This window comes from Saimiri boliviensis, chromosome 2 (assembly GCF_048565385.1).
Source record: "Saimiri boliviensis isolate mSaiBol1 chromosome 2, mSaiBol1.pri, whole genome shotgun sequence".
Lineage (NCBI taxonomy): Eukaryota > Metazoa > Chordata > Mammalia > Primates > Cebidae > Saimiri > Saimiri boliviensis.
The window spans coordinates 12,818,877-12,843,954 of NC_133450.1; the positions used below are offsets into that span (position 1 = coordinate 12,818,877).

General features: G+C 41.0%; 1 protein-coding gene and 1 long non-coding RNA gene across 13 annotated transcripts in view; one reads left to right on the forward strand and one right to left on the reverse strand.

Annotated features, from left to right (window-relative positions):
- LOC120363894 (uncharacterized) overlaps nt 1-9,969 on the reverse strand; it is a 73,420-nt gene extending 63,451 nt beyond the window's left edge. For 3 of the 5 annotated variants that reach the window (XR_012516097.1, XR_012516098.1, XR_012516095.1), the window contains exon 1: nt 9,618-9,969. This is a non-coding gene — a long non-coding RNA (uncharacterized LOC120363894). The remainder of the gene's footprint in view (nt 1-9,617) is intronic. The other 2 variants (XR_012516096.1, XR_005579305.2) reach the window with 1 other exon arrangement.
- A 110-nt stretch (nt 9,970-10,079) lies between these two features.
- The window catches only part of DENND4A (DENN domain containing 4A), a 138,411-nt gene continuing 123,412 nt past the window's right edge, over nt 10,080-25,078 (forward strand). For 3 of the 8 annotated variants that reach the window (XM_074392788.1, XM_074392790.1, XM_074392789.1), the window contains exon 1: nt 10,169-10,356. The gene's annotated coding sequence lies outside the window, so the exon portion shown is untranslated. Of the gene's footprint in view, nt 10,357-25,078 lie in introns of all 8 variants that reach the window. The other 5 variants (XM_039469196.2, XM_039469197.2, XM_074392791.1 and 2 more) reach the window with 3 other exon arrangements.

Genomic DNA, 25,078 nt, shown 5'->3' on the forward strand with positions numbered 1-25,078 from the left:
CTCCAAAACAAAAACAAACAAAACAAAAAAACTTTATGAAAGCTTATTCAAGATAAGCAGTCATCAGGGCAATGTAAATTAAGACTACAGTTATATATCATTATATGCCAATTAAAATGGCAATTTTTTTCTTTTTTTGATACAAATTTCATCTTTTTTTTTCTTTTGAGACACAGTCTCTCTCTGTCACCCAAGTTGGAGTGCAGTGGTGCAATCTCGGCACACTGCAACCTCCACCTCCTGGGTTCAAGTGATCCTCCTGCCTCAGCCTCCAGAGTAGCTGGGATTACAGGAGCCCACCACCATGTGGGGCTAATTTTTGTATTTTTTTTTTTTTTTTTTTTTTTTTTTTGAGACGGAGTTTCACTCTTGTTACCCAGGCTGGAGTGCAATGGCGCGATCTCGGCTCACCGCAACCTCCGCCTCCTGGGCTCAGGCAATTCTCCTGCCTCAGCCTCCTAAGTAGCTGGGATTACAGGCATGCACCACCATGCCCAGCCAACTTTTTTTGTATTTTTAGTAGAGACGGGGTTTCACCTTGTTGACCAGGATGGTCTCGATCTCTCGACCTCGTGATCCACCCGCCTCGGCCTCCCAAAGTGCTGGGATTACAGGCTTGAGCCACCGCGCCCGGCCCTAATTTTTGTATTTTTAGCAGAGACAGGGTTTCACCACATTGGCCAGGCTGGTCTCAAACTCCTGACCTCAAATGATCTGCCCGCCTTGGCCTCCCAAAGTGCTGGGATTACAGGTGTGAGCCACTGCACCTGGTGAGATTATTGTACAGTTTTCCATTGCTGGACTATACCATGGCTCTTCTATCGACAGGTGTTTAGTTTTTGAACAATGAATCAATGAACATCCTAGTCATGTCTTCTGGTGCAGGGGATTTCAGTATTTTATGACCAGTATTCACAGTGAGAAATAATTTTACATTCAGACCCTGCATATGCATACATGCCTAGGAAATAGACTCTGAGACAGGGATTTGTACCCAGGACAGTTACTGGGGATTGTCTTGGGATCAGCACCTGTATAGAAGTGAAGGAAGCAGGATGAAGTAAAGGGAGAAGTTGAGCTTGCAGTGAAGTGGCAGCAAAGGCCTCAGCTGATTCCACACTAGTTGGGATGATCCCTGAGAGTTATTTCAAACTGGTACAGGGGATCAAGCCTTTATATACCTGCACTGACCAGTTACTGGATACAGCTGCACCCAGGAAGCTCTCTTGGAGAAAGTCCTAGAGAGGACTCAGTTAAAAGCTGTTGGCTGCCAACAGTCCTAGCAGCTGGAAGAATAGTTGCTTCAGTATTGAAGAGGGAGAATCTAGGTGGCACACTATGGCAGTTAATATATAGCTATATATATAGATAGATAGATAAAAAATTTCACAAAACAATTCTTACCATTATATTTTCTGTTCTATTTCTTTTTTTTTTTTTTTTTTTTTTTTTGAGACAGAGTTTCGCTCTTGTTACCCAGGCTGGAGTGCCATGGTGCGATCTCGGCTCACTGCAACCTCCGCCCCCTGGATTCAGGCAATTCTCCTGCCTCAGCCTCCTGAGTAGCTGGGATTACAGGCACACACCACCATGTCCAGCTAATTTTTTTGTATTTTGAGTAGAGACGGAGTTTCACCATGTTAACCAGGATGGTATAGATCTCTTGACCTCGTGATCCACCCGCCTTGGCCTCCCAAAGTGCTGGGATTACAGGCTTGAGCCACCGTGCCCGGCCTCTATTTCATTTTAATATAATTTTTGCTACAACCCTTAGATTGATTTCAAATTCAACAAACAAATAACACCCCTCACCAAAAAAAAAAAAAAAAAAGACAAAGAAAAAAATGACCTGTGTAATTATATCATCTCTTTAGCCTGACATCAAGGGTTCTGTCAATCTTTCTTCAACTCTACCATCCATTACCTTCCAGCGAGCACTACACAGGTAGGAGCAGTTTGCATTGCTTGATTGTACCATCTTTAAAAGCCTTTCTTTCAGCCAGGCATGGTGGCTCATGCTTGCAATCCCAGCACTTTAGGAGACTGGGGTGGGTGGATCACCTGAGGTCAAGGGTTCAAGACCAGCCTGAGCAGCACAGTGAAACCCCATCTTCACTAGAAATACAAAATTAGCTAGGCGTGGTGGCGCATACCTGTAATCCCAAATACTTGAGAGGCTGAGGCAAGAGAATTGCTTGAACCTGGGAGACAGAGGCTGCAGTGAGCTAAGAACGTGCCATTGCATTACAGCCTGTGTAACAATAGCAAAACACCATCTCAAAATAATAATAATAATAATTTAAAGAAAAAAAAAGCTTTCTTCCATTTCAGATCTAATACAGTCAAGTAAAAGATAGCCTCATCTCAACTTGACTTCCGTTTCTCTTTTAGCATAATTTCAAACTATGTAAGTTATTATTATGACATAATTCTATTACATCAATAAGATAACATTTATTAAAATTAAATATGCCATTAAGATAATTACAACCAAATATGAATACTTGCAGGGTTATGAAGGGGAAATGTAGAGGGAGCATATCCATTTCTAGGAGATAATAACATGATGCTGACACTAGAGAGCCTAAAATAGCTTTTGGGAATTATTTAATTAACAAGATAACCACCTTAAAGAGACTTTAGACATCATTTTTGTTTTAAATGTAAATGTTTATTATTAAAAGTCTATTATTGTCCAAATCTTGAATAAGCTAATTATTGTAGTTTCTCCTTTCTGGAGTAACTGTACTCTTTTTTTTTTTAAGATGGGGTTTCACCATATTGGTCAGGCTGGTCTCGAACTCCTGACCTCAGGTGATCTGCCCACCTCAGCCTCCCAAAGTGCTGGGATTACAGGCGTGTACTCTTGATTTAGTGAGCTTAATATAACTAACTGTTCAATTTATTTGTCTGTGTGCACATACGTAGGAAAGGAGAACAAGATCCTTTTAGGGGCAGCAGAAACTTAAATGCTTTCTCTCAATTAAAAGGCTTGTGTTGATAGTCTGAAAGTGTTCCATATGAGAGACTGTCTCCACCACACTAGAGAGGGTAGGGAACAGAGAGGCAAAGGCCTTAGCACCCTGCTCTTCTTAGGTAACATCAGGACTGGACATTGATGAACTTTCCACCAGGAACAGAAAGAAAGGAGAGTAGGAAGCCAGCAATCTCAAATGACGTCTGGAACAACTGATCATATTTCTTTAGAAAGATCAGCGTGGCAACACAGAGGTGGATGGATTGAAGAGAGAAAGACAAGAGATAGGAAATCCCGCTGGGTGTGGTGGCTCACACCTGTAATCCCAGCACTTTTGGAAGCTGAGGTGGGTGGATCACTTGAGGTCAGGAGTTCGAGACCAGCCTGGCCAACATGGTGGAACTTCGTCTCTACTAAAAATGCAAAAATTAGCTGGGCATGGCAGCACATGCCTGTAATCTCAGTTACTCAGGAGGCTGAGGCAGGAGAATAGCTTGAACCTGGAATGTGGAAGTTACAGTAAGCCAAAATTTCGCCACTGTACTGTAGCCTGGGCAACAGAGAAAGACACTGTCTCAAAAAAAAAAAAAAAAAGAAAAAGAAAAAAAAAAAAGAGAGAGAGAGAGATAGGAAATCCAGTTAAATGACTACTGTAAAATTTTGGACTAAAAAAAAAGATGTGGGGTTGAACTAGGTCAGTGGGAATGGGGATGGAGAAATGAGGGAGGATACTATTGATGTTAAGGAGATAACCATTCTTTTTCAAGATTGATCAGGTGTCAATGCATGAGGGAAAAAAGAGTTGATGACTCACGTTTTGACTTTTTTATTTTTTTTTCAATTGAGACGGAGTCTTGCTGTGTCCCCCAGGCTGGAGTGCAGTGCATCAGGGAAAAAGAAGTTGATGACTCAGGTTTTGACTTTTTTTTTTTGAGATGGAGTTTCGTTCTGCTGCCCCGGCTAGAGTGCAGTGGCTGGATCTTGGCTCACTGCAACCTCCGATACCTGGATTCTAGTGATTCTCCTGCCTCAGCCTCCAGAGTAGCTGGGACTACTGGTGCACGCCACCATGCCCAGCTAATTTTTGTATTTTCGGTGGAGAAAGGGTTTCACCACGTTGGCCAGGCTGGTCTTGAACTCCTAAAAAGTAATTTAAGTCTCCACAGGAGGCTTTAGCTTTTAGGTGCGTGGTGAGTTAAACTATATTCAGGAAATGAGAAATTATAGGAATAACGGATTTGTGGGAAAGGTAATGACTTCGCCTTCGAAATGCTGAGTTTCAGATATAGTTGAGTTTGACCTATCTGGAGGCAGCTGAATACACGCAATCCTGAAGTGCAGGAAAGAGGTATGGACAAGAGACGTGTGTGTCTCCTATTCTGAGTGATAATATAGACAGAAAACAAGAGGGTTTTTTTTTTTTTTAAAGATTATTCTCAATTGCAGGTGTTTCCCCTTGCTGGCAGAGTTCCTTTAAGTTTTGACAATAAAAAGGGCGTTCCTGCTGTCCACCCTTGGAGGATGCATGTCTGAGCCAATCAATAAAAAGAAAAGACTCGTGGTGTCTGATTTGTTCTGCTTCAAGTTTCACAAACAGCCAAGCTGTAACAACAGTGCTGAGTTCATGAGAAAAGCTGACTCATATTTCCTGCAAGTCAGCACAGATATCCATCCTTCCAAATAATTTGAACCTTTGGTCACTCCCAAAGAGAGTCAAAGTGTTGGAACAATTTATAAGCATCTCTCTCATATGTTACATCTATTATAGATGCAAAGTAAAATTTTTTTAAAAAGCTGACTGTTCCTTGTACAACCCTCTGCCCCATTCCTCAAACAACGATGTCCTCACCTTTCATAGAAAGTCCAGCTTCTCTCAGGGTTGGTTCAAATTCCATCTATTTTGTCTGTTTTGTCACCTTCAATTGTCACAATGAGAATCATTCAACTCACCTGGGCTCAACTCACCTCGGCTCCCGGAGCAACGAGTTTGTCCATCTAACATAGAATTTGTCATAGTTTGACTTTTATTAAAGTTATATGCCTAGGAACATACTTTTTGCCTCTAATGTGTGTTTATCTGTCATTGTTTTCCTTCTATGCCTAGTGCAGTGTTTCTGAAGTGAATTTATTGAAAGTTATAAAAATACTGTCTTACCGGGCCGGGCATGGTGGCTCACGCCTGTAATCCCAGCACTTTGGGAGGCCAAGGTGGGTGGATCACGAGGTCAAGAGATCGAGACCATCCTGGTCAACATGGTGAAACCCTGTCTCTACGAAAAATACCAAAAATTAACTGGGCATGGTGGTGCGTGCCTGTAATCCCAGCTACTCAGGAGGCTGAGGCAGGAGAATTGCCTGAATCCAGGAGGGGGAGGATGCAGTGAGCCGGGGTCGCACCATTGCACTCCAGCCTGGATAACAAGAGTGAAACTCCGTCTCAAAAAAAAAAAAAAAAGAAAATACCGTATTACCACTTCAAGAAAGTCAGGGGAGTATACTTGGTGATCAATGACAGTTAAAGATATCTTATTTTTAAAACAACTCTCCTGCAGATAATTTAAAAGGTAAAAATTCAGCTTACATGGAATTGCTGAAAGAGCTTAAAATTAACGAGGAAAATGTTGAGAAGTGATCATTTTCAAAAATGTGAAAAAGTGCTAATTCAAAGATATGACTCCTCAGTTGGCCACTAAAAGGGTAGAGACAGCAGTGTCTCAGGCTGCTGCAGCTCTCTAATACTTGGTCACTCTTTGGAAGCACCAGGTTCAGAATTTGTCTTTTTTTTTTTTTTGAGATAGGATCTTCCTCTTTCACCCAGGCCAGAATACAGGGGTGGGATCTTAGCTCACTGCAGTTTTGAACTCCGGGGTTCAAGCAGTCTTCCCAACTGGGCCTCCCAAGTAGCTAGGACTACAGGCATGTGCTACCATGTCTGTTCTTTTTGTAGAGATGGGGTCTTGCTATATTGCCCAGGCTGGTTTCAAACTCCTGAGCTCAAGTGATCCTCCCACCTCAGTCTCTCAAAGTGCTGGTATTGCAGGCATGAGCCACCATGCCCAGCCAGAATTTGTCACTTCTAACATGACATTTCTTAACTATTATCCTTGAAAATTATTCATAGAATTTCTTTCTTTTTTTGCAACCTCCACCTCCTGGGCTCAAGTGATCCTCCCACCTCAGCCTCCCAAGTAGCTGGGACTATAGGTGTATACCACCATGGTGGACTAATTTTTGTTTTGATAGAGATGGGGTTTTGCCATGTTGTCTAGGCTGGCAGATAATTTATTTCAAAAATAATTTCATCAGGTTTGTGTTTTTAAGAAACATATGGATAATTTGACCACACAGCTAATAAATTTTAGTTTTTGGATTAAATACATTGGAATATCACTCAAACACTGTTTCACAGTGAATACAATTCATCAATATGCATTCTGCTTTGGGATACATCTATATAGTTTCTAAAAGGCCATAGATCCCTGGTTGGTTTTCTCACCCATAAGGAAGCCCTGTAGCATAGCTATCAAGGATTGCTTTATGGGCCAGGCGCCATGGCTCATGCCTATAACTGCAACACTTTGGGAGACTGAGGAGGGTGGATCACCTGAGGTCAAGAATTCGAGACCAGCCTGGCCAACATAGTGAATGGTGAAACCCCATCTCTACTAAAATACAAAAATTAGGCAGATGTGGTGGTGGGTGTCTGTAATCCCAGCTACACGGGAGGCTAGATAATCGCTTGAACCTGGAAGGTGGAGGTTGCAGTGAACTGAGATCCCGACACTGCCCTCCAGCCTGGGCGACAAAGCAAGACTCTGTCTTTAAAAAAAAAAAAAAAAAAAAAAGGATTGCTTTATAGAGCCTCCAGATTTTCATTTAAAGAAGTGAGAAACTTCTGGTATAGCAATTAAGGTACATAGATTTAACAGGTGGAGAGGATTAGGCTGTACAACAGCTTGCACTTCCATTGCTTTAAATGGTTATTGGTTTCATAGTTTTCCTTCATGCATCATTCAAACCACAGCATTTTAAAATAACTTCTAAGAAATAGCCGGATAGAGTTCCACATATAAAATATGACAATTTCAGAAATGACATGGAGCCAAAATTTATTATCCAAAAAATTCTATTTGGCTCATGTCTACATTGTTAGAATCCCTTGCCTAAATCACATCTAGAGTTTAGGTTTGTTTAAATGTGACTATAGTCACATTTGCCTGGGGTGTTGAGAGAATTACCGATATGACTGTTAAGGGGGGCTCTGAGGTACGATACTTCCTGGGTACATAGGCAAATGCTGCATATTGGTTTTCTACTGTTTTTTAATATTGCTCTTTAAGAAGTTATTTTCTCTGGTTAAAAAAACCTTCACACCTTTTAAACTTTTGAAAGGTTTTAGAATCCCATCCTGTATGCTACTTGCAACTATATATCTATATTAATTGGTACTCTGTAGATGAAAATATTTGTGTGTATATATATGTGTGTGTATAAAAAAGCACTAAAGGCAGGGCACAGTGGCTCATGCCTGTGCCAGCACTTTAGAAGGCTGAGGCAGGCAGATCAACAGGTCAGGAGATTGAGATCATCCTGGCCAACACGGTGAAACCTCATCTCTTAAAAAATAAATAAATAGGCTGGGTGTGGTGGCTCAAGCCTGTAATCCCAGCACTTTGGGAGGCCGAGGCAGGTGGATCACGAAGTCGAGAGATCGAGACCATCCTGGTCAACATGGTAAAACCCCGTCTCTACTAAAAATACAAAAAATTAGCTGGGCGTGGTGGCACGTGCCTGTAATCCCAGCTACTCAGGAGGCTGAGGCAGGAGAATTGCCTGAACTCAGGAGGCAGAGCTTGCGGTGAGCCGAGATCGCGCCATTGCACTCCAGCCTGGGTAACAAGAGCGAAACTCCGCCTCAAAAAAATAAAAATAAAAAATAAATAAATAAAAATAAATAAATAAGCAGTAAAAGAGTGCTTTTGCTGCTAGTAGAATATTTTGATAAGCCACGCTACTCCTCAAAGAGGAACTGATCTGATACATCTAGCAACACTTAAAACTAATGAAAGGCTAAATCTGTGTCCAGTGGGTAAAAGATAGGGAGGGTTCCCACCTGGGCTTAAAAAAAGCTTTTTTTTTTTTTTTTTTTTTTTTTTTTGAGATGGAGTTTCGCTCTTGTTACCCAGGCTGGAGTGCAATGGCGCGATCTCGGCTCACCGCAACCTCGGCTTCCTGGGTTCAGGCAATTCTCCTGCCTCAGTCTCCTAAAAAAAAAAGCTTTTTAATCATGCCTGTAAACCCAGCACTTTGGGAGGATGAGGTGGGTGGATCCCTTGACTCCAGGAGTTCAAGACCGGCCTAGGCAACATAGTGAGACATAGTCTTCACAAAAAATATAAAAAGCGCCGGGCAGGGTGGCTCAAGCCTGTAATCCCAGCACTTTGGGAGGCTGAGGCGGGTGGATCATGAGGTCAAGAGATCGAAACCATCCTGGTCAACATAGTGAAACCCCGTCTCTACTAAAAATACAAAAAAAAAAAAAAAGTAGCCAGTTGTGGTGGTGGGCACCTGAGGCTGAGGTGGGAGGATTGATTGAGCCTGGGAGGGAGGCTGTAGTGAGCCGTGATCAGGTCACTGCACTCCAGCCTGGGCAACATAGCAAGATTTTCTGTCAACAAGTTTTTTTTTTTTTTTTTTTTTTTACAGCTTTATTAAGGTATAACTGACATACAGAGGACTACAAATATTTAAAGTAAGCAACTTCATAGTTGTGTGGTTTTTTTTTTTTCCCTCTCTTTTTTAAGCAAAGTCACCCAGGCTGGAATGTAGTGGCACGATCTTGGCTCACTGCAGCCTTGGGCTCCGGGGCTCAAGCGATCCTCCCTCAGCCTCTCAAGCAGCTGGGACCACAGGCGCACGCCTCCACGCCCGGCTAAGTTTTTGTACTTTTGGTGGAGACAGGGTTTTCGACATTTTGCCAGGCTAGTCTCGAACTTCTGAGCTCAAGCAATCGTCCCACCTCGGCCTCCCAAAGTGTTGGGATTACAGCATGAGCCAGAGCCTGGCCCCATTATTTTTATAACCTTTATAGCATGTTTCTCCTAAAAATGTTAAGTACTTTTAATTGTCCCTCTTCTTCCACTAGACAGCAGTTTCCTGAAAACGGACTTTTTCTGTTTCCCTCACCACTCTGTACCCTCTGCCTGATCACCTTCTGTATCGATAAATGTGACTGAATGAATGAATACAATGAAAGAACCGGAGGTAGGAAATAAAGTTGTAACTTGGTTAATAAAAGGCTATGCAATTTAGGAAAAGTTGACTTTAAAGCAGACACATTTTTAGGGTCCCGTTTCTTCCTCCAGTTGTCCATGGAATAATGTCTAACATTTATCTGGTACTCTCCGGCACTATGTTAAGTACTTCACAGGTACTATACAGTTTAACTCCCCAGCAACCCTGTGGGGGTAATCGAGCTTTATTATTCTCATTTGCTAACAGCCATCAACGGTGGAAAGCCACAGTCAGGTTTAAGTAGGCCGTATCCAATTAATCCCAAAGTAATCGACACCCCATCAGTCAACAATAGGTGTTTTATCAACGTACTTTTCGGAGAAACCCCCTAAATTCCCCGCTTTACCTTTCTCTCTTGTGACTGAAACCTACTTGTAGGTTGCTAACCCGTAAGGGAGTTTCCTGGAGAATCTGAGCACCTTTGGTGAAGGAGCAGCAGCTGCTCAGACCTACGAACGGAGCAGGGCAATCTCAGGACTTCCGGAGTGCCCGGGAGGAAGGAACGGGTCAGTTGGCGCGAACTGGATTCCTGTGCCTCCGGGCGGCGAAAGGTGAAGGGGTTGTACGCTTCGCCCACGCCCGCCTGGGGCTCGGGATCTCCCGACCCGAGGGGGAACCACGGTGCGTTTCCCCAACTACACCGAACGTCACGGGCGACGGCGACTCAGTCCCGCCCACCTTCTCCGCCTCTCGTCAGTTTGGCGCTAGGACCCCACGACCCTCAACCCGGCCCTCTCCGCCCTCTCGGGCCAGATGCAGCCCGATTGGTGCCCGCGGGCATGATTCCCGCCCTCGCCCCTTCCGTCACTGCCAAGATGGCGCCGGTCGCGGTGGCCGCGGCGGCTGGAGTCGGAGAAAGAGGCGGAGGCAGTGGCGGCCGCGAGGGGAGGGGAGTCCCGTCTGACTGAGACGGCTGGCCTGGGCGGGCGGGGGTGCAGCGGAGGGCGGAGCGCCGGGCTGGGGATGAGCTAAGCGGGCTCAGAGCGCCGCGGCATTCAGCCCCTCGTGTCCCGCTGCCGCGCGTGAGGGGATCCGGCGCCGCTCTCCACGCTCGATCCGCTGCTCGCGAGGGAGCCAGCTGAGAGGTGAGTGCGGGGGCGGCGGCGCGGGCTACGGTGGCAGGTGGAGCTGTCACGGCCCGGAGAGGTGACAGCCGGGGGGCGCGGGAGCGGGGCCGGCCGGCTCGGGGAGGCGGCACGGGTGGCCGCGACCTCCGCCCGAGAGCTCCCGAGAGCCGTGCGGTCCTCCGCGGCTCCGTCCGCCCCGGGATGGCGCGGCGCTGCTGAGAGTAGCACCCGCGCCTCTGCGTCGGACGCGTGGGGGGCTCCTGTGTTTTCATTCCAGATTTTCTATTCCAGGCTGGCCTGGGGCTGTTGTTATTTGGGAGTGGGGGCGGGGAGGGGGAGGTCCTGGATCTGGGATTTTGACAAGCCCGTTACGTAAGTCGGAGGTGGCTTCCCGGAATCCCACCTGCTCGGTATCTGAGGCAGGCGGCGGGGGGAGCCCGGGGCGCCTGGAGGCCCACTTTTCCTCCCAGGGTCTGCCCAGCCTTCCCCGGCCCGCGGGCACGGGTTCTGCGTGAGCCGGGCCAGCGTCCAAGTTGGCCAGTTTTTTTCTAGTCTTTTTTTTTTGAGTGGGGGGGGCATGTAGGGGGAAGGGAACGGTTGCTGGTTACCACCATTCCCTTTGAAGTTTATCACTTTCTGGAGAGGGTGCAGGAAAAACAGTAGAAAGCTTGTGACCTAAAATTGGGTCGCAGCGACAGCTTTTCATTATCGTGCTTTTAAATGACAGATGTGCTGGAAGATTTTTGCTGTTGTTTCAATGTGCTTTTAATTCAAACGTATGGTTACGCCTAGAACCTTAGAGAGAGGTTTTGTTTTATAGGACAGTTATTTCTTGTTTGTAACAACGGAACAGGCATCAGTCAACAGGCATGTATTTATTTCAGGAGAAAACGCGTGTCAGCCAGCTAGAGACCCGTGAGGGCAGAAATTGTATTACTCTGTGAATATGTTATTCTTTAAAATGTATTATACAGTAATGAAAAGAATAGCCCATGTGTAAAAGAAGCAGTCTTACAAGATGACAAGCTGGTATTTGGTGTGTATATAGTCTCATTCTTTTTTCTGCTTACCCTAGTCTCTACCTCTTCTCTCCTTGGGGGAGGTGGTGAAGACACCTGTAAACAGCATAGCCCAGTATACACTAATCTATTATAGTACATTTGGAATTGCTTTAAAAAGCATTCTGGGGGACCTAAGATTGGGTAATAAGTAAAGACTCTTGAGCAAGTTATTCAGTTTTATGTTTATAGCTGTACTGCGATTCGACTTCTGAAAACTTAAATATACAACATTTCTGAGCTGTTTGAACCCTGTTTGAACTTACAATAAAAGGTATTTGGCTTCTTTTCTGGAAACTTTGTTTTGAGCAGAATTAAATATATCGGGCAATTTTTACTTCATTTTCACAATTTCCCTTTGAACCACAGCTCTCAGTAAGAGTCCAGAATAGCATATGTTATCATCATCATTATATATAATATGTTACATAATTTTCTTTTTCTGAATGATTAAACATAGACCTACTTCACTGTGGAATTTAATTTTTGTTTTGTATTATTTTTTAAGCCCCTTCCGTTCTGGGATCACTGTGGAATTTTCTAACAATGTACTTGCTAAGAAAGTTAATTGATCTTGATACCAGTGGCAAATTTGGGATAAATATAAATAAATTTTGGCCCGAGTTTTAAACTTATATACACAAATTTACATTTTTTAAAATTGGTGAAGCAATATGAATTTTTTGTTTGTGCAAGAGAGCCAGGAAGCTGATGCTGATTTGTTCTGAACTTTTCCACATGAATTACTACTGGTTTAAAGAGTTATTGATTCTCAAGTTCCTGGAACTGTTGTCCTATTTCTGGTAGCTTGAATAATATTTAGTATAATTGGGAGACTAGAAGAAGTAAGAGACTACATGGCATTTATTAATTCATTAAAAAATTATGGTAGAATTGTAAAATGAAACTTTTTTTACTGAGTGGTATTAGTTACACTATATTTTGTTTACAGAATTTTTCGAACATTCTGTGTCCTGCAAAAACCTAGTTTAAGCACTGATGCAGATAGAGGTGTTTGGCATGTTATAAATCTTGTGCTATTCCTACTTAAATTGATGGTGCATTGTTCTAGGTGGAAAACAAAAGTTGCTCTAGCAGGAAAATTGACTTGTTACTCTTGCCATCTCCGATGTCAGAGCCTTATCTTTGTGGGACTTTTCCTTTTTTACAGGTAGAAGAGTGACTGAGAATAGTTGAATAGTTTTCTTCCTTTCTTATTTATTTATTTATCTAATACCCTAGATTGATTATTTAGTAGATTTTGTGAGGGGATGCTGGGGGTGGAGGGAGACAAGCACACCACACTTTATTATTGTTTATCATAGTTATCACTTAGAATTCTACAAGAGTAATGTAGAAATTTACATTTAAGAAGTGATTAGGCCCAATGAGGTGGCTCACACCTGTTATTCCAGCCCTTTGGGAGGCCATGGAAGGAGGATCCCTTGAGCCCAGGAGTTTGAGGCTGCAGAGAGCTATGATTGTGCCACTGCATTCCAACCTGGGCAACAGAGTAAGACCCTGTCTCAAATAACAAAAAATAGTTCATTTATATAGCATTTTATAAGAGTGGAACAATTTTAATAGTCAAAATGCATTATAATATGGGAATAGTGAAATTAATGATAACCCGTATGGTGGATACAGCTACCAAAAATCATTTTAAAAATGTACTGACATAAGAAAGTACAATATAATGTTGAGAGAAAAATTAGAATATAAAGAAACATATACAGTGTTATTATTTATAATGTGTAAATGGCAAAAAGAGTTGCAGGAGATACATAAAATAGTAAGAGATGTTATCCCTGGGTGATAGGATTATGGGTAATTTTTGTTTTAGTTTTTGTGCTTTTCTTTGTTCTTAATCTGAATAATTATTACTTTTTTTTTTTTTTTTTTTTTTTTTTGAGCTAAGGCCTGGGTCTATCACCCAGGCTGGAGTGCAGTGGCGCAATCTCAGTTCACTGCAACTTCTACCTCCTGGGCTCAAGCCATCCTCCCACCTTGGCCTCCCAAGTAGCTGGGACTACAGGTGTGCACCACCCATACTTGGGTAATTTTTGTATTTTTTGAGACAGGGTTTTGCCATGTTGCCCAGGCTGGTCTTGAACTCATGAGCCCAAGTAATCTGTCTGCCTTGGCCTCCCAAAGTGCTGAAATTACAGGTGTGAGCCACTGCCCCCAGTTATTACTCTTATAATTAAAAAAAGACATTGAAATATTTTCAAGGGTCATAGGAGAAAATACTGAAAATCTCAAAATAACTATTGCTCCAATAGGAAAACTATCTTAAGATTCATTGTTAGCAAAACTAACCCAAAATATCGTGCTTATTTGCATTACACAATAATAGACACAGCTGGTAATTTAGATGAAGGTATTCTCTTAATTACCAGCACTAACCTTGTAATAGTTTTACATATGTGGATTTTTGTGTCATTAAACATTGCTTCTCTCCAAGCTTTTTCTTTCCTCCACCAAAACTGTTCTGTGTTGACAGTGCCACCTATTGATGGATTCCTCTGCTTAGTCTTTTCTCCATTATTTCATCACTCAGTCTTTTCCCCATGACTTTGTCAGTAAGTAGGCAATGGTTTTTCGTTATGAGATGCCATTATATAATTTGCTAGTTACTGAGATTACAAAGGTAAATAAATGAGTAATTATTTCTGCCCTCAAACTCTGGGTCAGAATGCTTTTTTTTTTTTTCTTTCTGGACCATCGGTACATGTTGTGTACTCTGCTTGCCTTGTTTCTCAGCTAACAGCCTGGCACCTCAGGCAGTACCTTTTTCCTGGTGCTCATATCCTTTTGTAACTTTCTTCATGGGAAAATATGTTGTGAGTTCTAGACCACCAATTTACAAATAAATTTTTAAAACATTGCTTGATTATAGGTTTGGGAATCATACTTAGAAGGGCTGCATTATGTGTTTATCTATGGCTGTTATTATTTTTAAAATGTGTGACACTTTCTTAGTTCCTTCTTTGTGCTTCCTTCTGTTAAAAATCACAAACAAGGCTGGGTGTGGTGGCTCACACTTGTAATCCCAGTATTTTGGGAGGCTGAGGTGGACGGATCACCTGAGGTCGGGAGTTTGAGACTAGGGTGACCAACATGGAGAAAATCGATCTCTACTAAAAATACAAAATTAGCCGGATGTGGTGGCGCATGCCTGTAATCCCAGCTACTCAGGAGGCTGAGGCAGGAGAATTGCTTGTACCTGGGAGGCAGAGGTTGCAGTGAGCTGAGATCACGCCATTGCACTCCAGCCTGGGCAGCAAGAGCAGAACTCTGTCTAAAAAAAAAAAATTGCAAGTAGAAAGTGAGAGAAAGAAGAGACAAAAAAGAAAGAGGTAGAAAGATATCAAGGGAATTTTCCTACCAATGTTACACTTTATTTTCACTGAAAATACTCACTAAAATGTATAGTAAGAGATAATGTTTCTGATATGCTTTGTTAAAACCTGTCTCTCAGAGGTAGAAAGATACCAAGGGAATTTTCCTACTAGTGTTACACTTTATTTTCACTGAAAATAGTGAGTCATTAAAATATATAGTAAGAGATACTGTTTCTGATATGCTTTGTTAAAACCTGTCTCTTTATCTGTGTAAAAATGTGTTTTCCATATATGTGTTAAAGTGTATATACATACATAAACTCATACAGTTTAGCTGTTTTTATTTTCAAATGAAAGATGAAATATAAAGATCAGAACTTAAAATACTAAGTTTCTTATTTTTGTTGTAATATTGTTTTATAGATGAGAGATTTTTATTTTTGAAAAGTTTTAAAAATACATAGCAAAAATGTGTACACCCACATACCCACATATAAAATGTTAACATATTTCATTTTTGCTCCAGATATGTATTTAATTAAAAATATTTACATCATCGTTATCACATTGAATTCTAAAAGAGCAGTATAGAACTTTATACTTTTCCTAAATATTACTGATCATGTTAAAGTCCCTTTTGTTCACTCCAGTTTTATTCTCTCACCTTCATCTCCACTTTCAGAGGAAATTATTGTAATGAATTTGATTTGTATCCTTCTAGTTTATCTTTTAATAAACTATATATATGAACAGTGACATGGCATTGCTTTGGGCGCTTTTGAAGAACGTGTATCTTGGAGTACATTTCAAACCATACTCAGTTTGAATCTTGACTCTGATACTAAATTTTGTGATCTTAGGTAGGTTATTTAATCTTTACATGCTTCAGTGTCCTCATGTGTCACATAGAGATGATAGAGGTGTCCTCGTCATGTAATTGTCGTAAAAATTAAACGAGCTTATTTATTTATTTTACTTATTTTTATTATTACTATGTTTTTCTTTTTAGATACTGGGTTTCATCATGTTGCCCAGGCTGGTCTCAAACTCCTGGGCTCAAGCGATCCTACCACCTTGGCCTCCCAAAGTACTGGGATTACAGGCCTGAGCCACTGTGCCTGGTCTAAATGAGCTAATTTATATAAGGTGGTTAAAACTGAGCCTGGCACTTAAAAAAATGTATGTTTTAGTAAGTTTCAGCAGCTCTAAATATGATTGTGTCATGGTATATGGATTTGAAAGCTTGTTTTTTTCATTTTATTTTTTTCCCCCACTCAATCTTTGTTAATACTGTAAGTCTAGTTGATTCATTTACACAGCTGTATAGTGTTCCATTGAATGAATATCTACAGTTTATCATTTCCTCTACGATAAGCATTTAAATTGTTTTCTTTTTTTTTTTTTTTTTTTTTTTTTTTGAGACGGAGTTTCGCTCTTGTTACCCAGGCTGGAGTGCAATGGCGCGATCTCAGCTCACTGCAACCTCTGCCTCCTGGGTTCAGGCAATTCTCCTGCCTCAGCCTCCTGAGTAGCTGGGATTACAGGCACACGCCACCATACCCAGCTAATTTTTTATATTTTTAGTAGAGACGGGGTTTCACCATGTTGACCAGGATGGTCTCGATCTCTTGACCTCGTGATCCACCCGCCTTGGCCTCCCAAAAGTGCTGGGATTATAGGCTTGAGCCACCGCGCCCGGCCTGTTTTCATTTTTTTAATCTGTTACAAACATTGCCTTATGAATATTCCTGTAGCTTCTTTGCAACATGCCATAGTTTCTCCAGGTCATATACCTGTCAAATTGTTGGGTCCTAGGAAATAAATATTTTTTTTTTTAAAAGATATTTATAGGATATTGCAAACACTTTGTTTTTTCATATCCTTGCTAGCAGTTAAATGTTATCAAGTTCTTTGATTTCTTACTGATTTGTAAGTTTTTTTTGTTTGTTTTTAGGTATTTTCAGGATAGTTACAAATGTTAGGAAAACTTAGTTTTTGTTTTTTTTTTTTTTTTTTTGAGACGGAGTTTCGCCCTTGTTACCCAGGCTGGAGTGCAATGGCGCGATCTCGGCTCACCGCAACCTCCGCCTCCTGGGGTCAGGCAATTCTCCTGCCTCAGCCTCCTGAGTAGCTGGGATTACAGGCACGCACCACCATGCCCAGCTAATTTTTTGTATTTTTGGTAGAGACGGGGTTTCACCATGTTGACTAGGATGGTCTCGATCTCTCGACCTTGTGATCCACCCGCCTCGGCCTCCCAAAGTGCTGGGATTACAGGCTTGAGCCACCGCGCCCGGCAGGAAAACTTAGTTTTATCTGGCTTTTCAAGTTTCCAGATCTGTTGAACAATGACCAATATGGACCCAAGTTACTGTAATTTTGTCTCATAGTATATTGTTCATAGTGAACTCTCCAGTGTACTTTCTCTAAGTATATTTAGTTATGTTCCTCTTCTGAGACCATGAGGAAGTGTTTCAGTGTTTCAGAATTCAATGTGATAACTATGACATACATAGTTATTTTCTATTAAATATGTATCTGAAGCAAAAATGAAAAACGTTAATGCTTTATATGAGTATGTGAGTGTATACTACATTTTTTCAAAGTTTTTTTTTTTTTTTTTTTTTTTTTGGGATGGAGTTTCACTCTTGTTACCTTGTTACCCATGCTGGAGTGCAATGGCGTGATCTCGGCTCACTGCAACCTCCGCCTCCTGGGTTCAGGCAATTCTCCTGCCTCAGCCTCCTGAGTAGCTGGGATTACAGGCACGCGCCACCATGCCCAGCTAATTTTTTTGTATTTTTAGTAGAGACGGGGTTTCACCATGTTGACCAGGATGGTCTCGATCTCTTGACCTTGTGATCCACCCGCCTCGGCCTCCCAAAGTGCTGGGATTACAGGCTTGAGCCACTGCGCCCCGCCTGCTACCTGTATTTCTGTTGTCAAACCCACTATATATAACTTCAAGGACCAAAATCAGATTGGTTAAGGGAATAGCTTCTCCATATTTTTATTTAATTGAATAAATGTTTTCTTATAGAATATGTTTATATTTACAGAGAAGTTACAGGGAGTTAAGGTATACTTTGTACCCAGTTTTCCTTTTTTTTTTTTTTTTTGGTAAGAGATGGGGATCTCGTCATGTTGCCAATGTCTGACATTTCAGTGTTAAATTTGTTACCACTAAGGAACCAATATTGGTACATTACTATTAACTATAATTCATTTAATTTAGATTTTGTTAATTTTTACCTAAGGTCCTTTTTTGGTTTCATGCAGTACATTTAGTTGACATCTTTCCTTAGCCTGTCTGGGCTGTGATGGCATCTCAGACTTTCCTTGTTTTTGATGACTTTGATAATTTTGAGGAGTATTGGTCAGGGATTTTGTAGAATGTGCCTTGGTTTTGGTTTGTCTGATATTTTCCTGATAGTTAGATGGGGGTTATGGGTTTGAGGGATGACAATCACAGAGGTAAAGTGCCACCTCGTTGCATCATCTCAAGGGGAAATACTATCAGTATGTTACCACTAATATTGTCAACCTCAGTCACCAGGCTGAGTTAGTGTTGGCCAAGTTTCTCTGCTGTGAAGTTTTCCCATACTCTTCTTTTTGGAAACAGGTTACTAAATATATACCACACTCAGTGGATCTGTCTCTGTCTTCTTGAAGGGGAGCTGTCTATAAGATTATTTGGAATTCTTCTGCTATGGATAGTCTTTTCTTCCCCATTTATTTATTTATTCAATCATTTATTTATGTCTGTATGGACTCATAGATGTTTATTTTTTACTTTGGGTTATAATCCTATACTACTTTATTTATTTTGTTCAAATTGTTCTACCAACAGGACATACTCCATTGTTTTGTTTTTTGCAGTACTTCCTTACTTTCTGGCACTACGAGAAGTTCCATACTCATTTTGTCTATTTCCTGCCCCAGTCCTAGAATCAGCCATTTTTCCAAGGATCCCTGGTTCTATTTTTTGGTGAATCATTAGAAACCAAGATCTGGTTTTGTGCTCATTGCTGTTGGGATATCATGACTTCTAGGCCTTTTCTGTGTATAGACCTAGAAGATGCATGTATGCGTACTAATCCATGTATATACATATGTAATTATCTGTATCTGTAATGAGGTAAACATGAGTTCATACTAATGTCATTGACTCTCAGCACTATATAGTTCATTCTAGGTTTACTTCGTTATCTATTACCTCCCTCCCTAAAAGTGAGAAATCTGACTCCCACCATCTGATATCCATTAACTTATTTGTTCAGTCCCATCATCCATGTACAGCGTTTTAGAATTGTTAACCTGTATCTCCATAAGAAATGCCTTTACCCAAAAAGAACGGTGCTTATGTACAGTTTTTTTTGTTGTTAGAGTTTCCAGTTAAAAACTTCCTAGAGTTACTTAAGTCAAACCTTTTCTCCCTGACATCTATATTTTGATTTTATTTTTTTATAAATTGATCTAAATTACATAGTAATTCCATATAAAGCTTATAAAAAATTTCTCTTGCCCAACTAAAGATCTTTAGCTTCAGATGTTTGTTTTTTTTCCTCATGACTCTTGTGGCAAAAAAAAAAAAAAAAAAAAAAAAATTTCATCAATAGTATTTCTTGAGGTTTAGTCAGAGTAGCACGTCTTCATTTGGTTGTTCGTTGACATCTTTACACTTGGACTAAGACTTGTTATTACTTCAGATATTTTTAGTGGTACATACTGAGAAATGCTCTTTGATAGAGCATTAAGATTACTGCAACTAAACAAATGTGTAATAATATTTGAGAACTTAAAATGTACCTGTATTCTTGTAGAAACTTTGTTTTAGCTAATTTAACTCCCCAAGAAGTCTGAGGTAAATAATTATTTTGCAGGCCGGGCGCGGTGGCTCAAGCCTGTAATCCCAGCACTTTGGGAGGCCGAGGCGGGTGGATCACGAGGTCAAGAGATCAAGACCATCCTGATCAACATGGTGAAACCCCGTCTCTACTAAAAATACAAAAAATTAGCTGGGCATGGTGGCGCGTGCCTGTAATCCCAGCTACTCAGGAGGCTGAGGCAGGAGAATTGCCTGAATCCAGGAGGCAGAGGTTGCAGTGAGCCGAGATCGCGCCATTGCACTCCAGCCTGGGCAACAAGAGCGAAACTCTGTCTCAAAAAAAAAAAAAAAAAAAAAAAAAAAAAAAAAAAAAAATTATTTTGCCCATTTTTTTTATTTTTTGTTTTCTGTTTATGTGTGTGTGTGTGTGTGTGTGTGTGTGTGTGTGTTATTTTGCCCATTTTAAAGATGAAGAAGTTAAGACGCAGAGAGGTTAAACAAATTGTCCAAGGTCGCTTTGCTAGTAAATGATAAAGCTGCAGTTTGCAACCAGTCCGATTGTGGAGCCTGCACTCTTAATCACTTTGGCATTATCTTTAAATAAATAAGAAAAGTTCAAAGAGTAATAAGGGTTATGAAGGAAGTAAAACAGGGTGATCAGAGAGAATGAACAAAAGGGGTCCTTAGTGTACTTCTTAGGGAAGCCCCCTTTTGGGAGACTGACCCTTGGCAGGCAAGGAGCCAGCAATGTGAAGAGCTAAGTGAGGACACAGGAATATCAAGTGCAAAGCCTTGCAGTGCAAAGGGGCTTGGGATGTTTGAGAATAGAAAGGCACCTGGTATGGTTAGGTGTAGTGAGCAAGGGTGGAAACAGTCCATGAGGGCCTTTAATACTTATTATATACCAGGTCCCATACAGTACATTGTTAAGTATTCACAGTCACCTACTATCTCAGTTTTACAGATGAGAAAATTGATAGTCTATTGATTGAAATTACCTTTTTCTCTTATTTACTCTTCGTCTTACTACAGTCTACTTTCTACTTCATATCACTAAACTTGCTCTTATAAAGTAGCGAATGACAATAATATTTTCTCAAGAAACTCTGCCCCATGACTTCCACCATGCCATCCCCTTTCGTGTATTCTCTGCCTGTCCCATAAACAGTGGTTTTTCTGAGGCTCTTCTCAGCCTTCACATTGTTCTAAGTTACGGTTATCCCTGTAGTTTCAGTTACCATGTATCTACCCACTACTCCCCAGACCATTTGTTCCAGCATCAGTATCTTTCCAAAGCATCAGATAAGATTATTTTATTTATCATCTTCACTTCAAACTCTTCTTGTCGAAACTGGACTTATTCCTATCTATAGGCTTTCTTTCAGAGACATCATGGACTACTGTTGACTTAATCATCCAAGGAAGAAACTTTGAAATCATTCATGATTTCTTCCATCTCTCTCATTCCTTACATTCATTTATTTACTGAATTCTACTGGATTTATCTCCTAAATATTTTTTGAATCAGTCACTTCCCCAGCATTCTTGTTCTAACCTCAGCTTTATTAGGAACTATTTCCTTACCTTTTAGTTGGTGTTAACTATCTTCAGTTTTATCTCCTTGAGAGTCACCTTCTCAGAATTGCTAGAATAGCATGTTTGAAACACATACCTGAAAATTCTTTATTGACTTTCCATTGTCAATGCGATAAAGTTTTAACATGTCATTAAAACTCTGCATAACTTAACTTCTGACTGGTTCTCTAATCTTAACTCCAGTAATTTCTGCCTTCTATTTTCCACTCCAGCTATACGGAAACTGCTTTCTGAAGATTCTCTGAATATGCATGCTATTTCTGGATTGTTGACCATTGCTTATGTAGGCCTTCTGTCTGGAAGGCCTTTGTTTCCTCCTTCCCTTTTCTTTTTGCCTATCTAACTTCTTTACAACTTTTAGAACTCAGCTGGGCATTACTTTCTCTAGAACACCTTCTCAGATCCATACTCTTGTTGGAATAATTGGGCCCCTCCTGGGATAATCTGTTGGTAACTGTGTTATAGCGCAAGCACCCAGACCACAGATGGCACTCAGTAAGAATTTATGCAATGAACTGTAGTATTGGAGAGGCAGGATGAAGTAGTTGACTCCAGATCCAGACTGCTTAGGATTGAAACCTGACTTTGCAGGTTAACGATGCCTTCATAAGATGGTTGTGAAGCTTAAATTTGTGAGTGCAAGTAAAGTACTTAGAACAATGCCTATGACTAATAAATGTTCAGTAAGTAAGCTATAAAAACTACTGTTGCCCTTAAATATTTTAACTTGCGTATCTCCTCTACAGGCTATGAATTAGTGAAAGTACAAACCAAATTATCCCAGGTTTTAAAATAAAAGATACATCCCTGGCTTTGGAAAATGTCATGGCAAGTTGACCATTAGTCTTTCTAAGAGGGCCAACATTTGTGTCATGTCATAAATTTGAAATTGGCATTGACGAAGATTAGTATTTTTAAATTGTACCAATTAATTGATTATTTAAAATTCAGCATACTTTTCTTATTAATAGCCCTGTTTAAACTCTAGGAATTCCTTTTATTTACTTTTAATCTTCATTTGATCTGTACTGTTGCATTTAACTAGCCTTTCCTGTTTTGGATTAAGGTGTGAGGGAGGTGGATGTACTAAGATTGTGCTTTTTATTAGGGCATAAATGCAAGCATGTTATAGAGAAAGGTTGAACAAGAACATAGAATGGGCCTGGCGGGGTGGTGCATACCTGTAATCCCAGCACTTTGGAAGGCTGAGGTGGATGGATCACTTGAGCCTACACTATGTCATTAAAAATTATCAATACTTCTGCCTTTTTTCATTATTGTAGGCAGTTAAAATAAATCTTTACTTAAAAACTTTTTTTTTCCCTACTAGATATGGTGGCTCATGCCTGTAATCCCAGTGGTTTGGAAGGCCAAGGCAGGAGGATCACTTGAGCCCAGGAGTTTGAGACCAGCCTGGGCAATATAGCTAGACCCCATTTCTACAAAAATAAAAAAAAAAAAAATAGGGAAATAAAGGCCATTCATGGTAGCTCACACCTGTGATCCCAGCAGTTTGAGAGGCTAAGGAACATGGATCACATGAGGCCAGGAGTTTGAGCCCAGCCTGGCCAACATAATGAAATCCTATCTCTACTAGAAATACAAAAATTAGCTGGGCATGGTGGCATACACCTGCAATCCTAGCTATTTGGGAGACTAAGGCATAAGAATCACTTGAACCTAGGAGGCAGAGATTGCAGTGAGCTGATATCACGCTACTGCACTCTAGCCTGGGCAACAGAGTGAGACTCTTTCTCAGAAACAAAAAACACCAACTAGGCAGGCATGGTAGTGTTCCCCTGTAGTCCTAGCTACTTGGAAGGCTGAGGTGGGAGGATCACTTGAGCCCAGGAATATGAGGCAGCAGTGAGCTATGATTGTGCCATATACCCCAGCCTTGGCAGCAGAGTTTCTTGTCTTTAAAAAACAACTTTTTTTTTTCTTTTTTTTCTTTTTTTTTTTTGGCAGAGTCTTGCTGTGTCTCCCAGGCTGAAGTGCAGTGGCACAATCTTGGCTCACTGCAACCTCTGTCTCCTGGGTTCAAGTGATTCTCCTGCCTCAGCATCCCAAGTAGCTGGGATTACAGATGCCCACCACCACGCCCAGCTAACTTTTCTATTTTTAGTAGAGATGGGGTTTCAGCATGTTGGCCAGGGTGGTCTTGAACTCCTGACCCCAGATGATCTACCCACCTCGGCCCCCCAAAGTGCTGGGATTACAGGTGTAAGACGCCACGCCTGGCCTTTTTGCTTCTCTTGAATTTGTATCTGAGATTAACAAAGGTTTTTTTTTTTTCCCTTCTTCTTCTGCTAATTTTTATTTATTTATTTATTCTAGACATGGGATCTCACCATGTTCCCCACGTTGGCCTCAAATTCCTAGCCTCAAGCAGTCTTCCTGTCTGTACCTTCTCAGTAGCTGAAACTGTAGGCATGTACCACCTTGTGGGGCCCTAAAATTCTTTTTATGGCAGTCACTATTTAATTTTTCATAAACCTTTATTTTACTCTAAATTTAACATTTTTCATTTTTTCTAAATACTAGAACTATCTGTATAATCTTGGAAAATTTCGTAAAAGTACTATTTGCTTTGTTTTTATCTCCGGGCTCGCTGTTACACATGTAGATTTTCCCAGTCTTGCTAAGCTTTAATTATTTGGAACTGATCAGTTTCACATGTAAGTTCATCTTGTTTTAAACCTGGGAAGAGGCTGGGCGTGGTGACTCATGCCTGTAATCCCAGCACTCTGCTATAAGTTTTACTGTGGATAAAATGCTACCAAACAGTATCACATGCTACAGAGAAATCGTTCATGAAAGGAAGAGTCAGTCAGTATGGCAGATTTCATTGTCATTGTCTTTTAAGAAATTGCCACAGTCACCCGATCCTTTAGCCACCACGACACTGATAGTCAGCAGCCATCAGTATCTCTAGGCAAGACCCTCCATCGGCAGAAAGATTACCACTTTTCTGAAGTCTCCCATGATTGTTAGCATTTTTTACCATAGGTACTTTAAAATTAAGATATGTACTTTTTTTAGGTGTAATGCACACATATACTTTTATAAATATATAAAATAATATTTATATGGCATAAATATAATTTTTTTCTTTTAGTCGTCAAATGATCCTTTATTGAAATATATGTGTATATATATATATATATATATATATATATATATACACACATATATATATATATATATATATTTTTTTTTTTTTTTTTTGAGACAGCGTTTCGCTCTTGTTACCCAGGCTGGAGTGCAATGGCGCGATCTCGGCTCACCGCAACCTCCGCCTCCTGGGTTCAGGCAATTCTCCTGCCTCAGCCTCCTAAGTAGCTGGGATTACAGGCACACGCCACCACGCCCAGCTAATTTTTTTATTTTTAGTAGAGATGGGGTTTCACCATGTTGACCAGGATGGTCTCAATCTCTTGACCTCATGATCCACCCGCCCTGGCCTCCCAAAGTGCTGGGATTACAGGCTTGAGCCACCGTGCCTGGCCCCTTTATTGAAATATTTTTCGTTGTGCTTCTTAACTAGCTGGGCATTCCACCACACCACTGTTGATGTCGTGTTTGATGCTATGAGGATGGCAGCCATCAATATTGCAGCCCCCAGGATCTCTTTAATGTTCCGGAGAGTTCTCTGGCTAAAGATAGGTGCCACGTCTATCAAGCAATGTTGACAGTCTCATCAAAAGTGATGTTACCACTTTGTTTAATGTTTCTCTGTTTTTTGTTTTTGTTTTTGTTTTTCCATTTCTTGGTGCTTCTTTGAGGGCTTTGAGGATCAGTGCAGAGGCAGAAGGTACCACTTCAGTCTGGGCCTGTCTGTTCTGAACGATCAGTTTCACAGTTATCCTCAGACCCTTCCAGTTACCAGTTGCCTTGGCAATGTCATCACCAAC